The following is a 1,338-nucleotide window of genomic DNA, read 5'->3' on the forward strand; positions in this document are numbered from 1 at the left end:
CTCCTGACCTCGTGATCCGCCCGTCTCGGCCTCCCAAAGTGCTGGGATTACAGGCTTGAGCCACCGCGCCCGGCCTGTGACCACATTTTCTAAAGCAAAGATTGATTACAACATGTGAGCTACTAAGTATAAATGTTTATGGGGGCCCTAGGGACAGTGTATTTGAAATTGGAATTGTCCTGGAAAAATTGTCCTGGTGTGGAACTCTTGGGCTCAGGTGATCCTCCCGCAGTGCTGGGATTACAGGCATGAGCCACCGCACATGCCTGTACATGTAAGGGCCACCGCACCCGGCCCTTAGATGATTTTTATGAAGTTTATGTAAGGTAGGAATGTATCAACCTGGATTTTGTCAGGTAACAGTAGTTCAGTATATGTATTAGTCACAGTTCTTTGCAAAGAACAGAACTCACTCTCACTAGTTTTAAAAGATAGGTAATTGAGAATCTTAGGTAGCTCACTATGTCTGGTATAGCCAGAGAGGCCTACAGTGCTCACAGTCAGAAACAAGTCATTCCATTGGCCAGGTGCAGTGACACCCCCACAGCTCACACTGCTGGAGCCTGGATGCCAAAAGCTTCATTAAGGCTGCCCTGGAAAGCCAGAATCTTCCAGTCTCATCCCCTCTTGAAAATGGATTATTCATGTAACCTGTATCCTGGGTCGCTCTTTTCTGAAAGAATTATGTGATTGCACCAACTGGCAACCCCTAGGTGCCCCAGCTGCAGGAGGGGTTGGGAAACTGAGCTCTGGATTCTGCCTTAGGGAGGCAGGAATTGTAGGGAAAATCTCCAGGTCTAGGATGAGTATTCAAAAGGTTCCAGGCAGCCACAAGCCTGATAGGTGTCTACTGCAAAGTGCATTATTTCAATCTGAAAAATACGACTGCTTGGAGAAAGAAAGCCTACACAGGGTCGGTGTGAACCCTCTATCAAAGCAGGTCACGAGAAAGCCACAAGACCAGGCAGGGATGACATCTGCCTGTTCTGTCCTCAGCACCCGGCATGGGCCTTGGCATGAAGTAGGTGTTCTAAAAATATGTATGTAATGAATGCTTGAACCCTGTTACTTTGATTAACCCTACAGCAATGCCTTTTCAGAATTACAATCCAATAGGAAGCTTCCAGCTTTCATCAAGGGCTGATGTACTAATATGAACTTAATATAGAAAAGAAAAATGAATTATATAGACATATAATCTGAATTTAATATATAAAAGAAAAACGAGGAAGGCACACTTTCAAGAAGGGGCTCTATACCAGTTTCTTGTTGGTAATAAACTGAAGAGTAGGTTCCACCCAACTTTAGGCTGCTGCTGCTACTTTTTTGAAAAATAAC

Source organism: Colobus angolensis, unplaced genomic scaffold, assembly GCF_000951035.1.
Source record: "Colobus angolensis palliatus isolate OR3802 unplaced genomic scaffold, Cang.pa_1.0 Scaffold128, whole genome shotgun sequence".
NCBI classification, from domain to species: Eukaryota; Metazoa; Chordata; class Mammalia; order Primates; family Cercopithecidae; genus Colobus; species Colobus angolensis.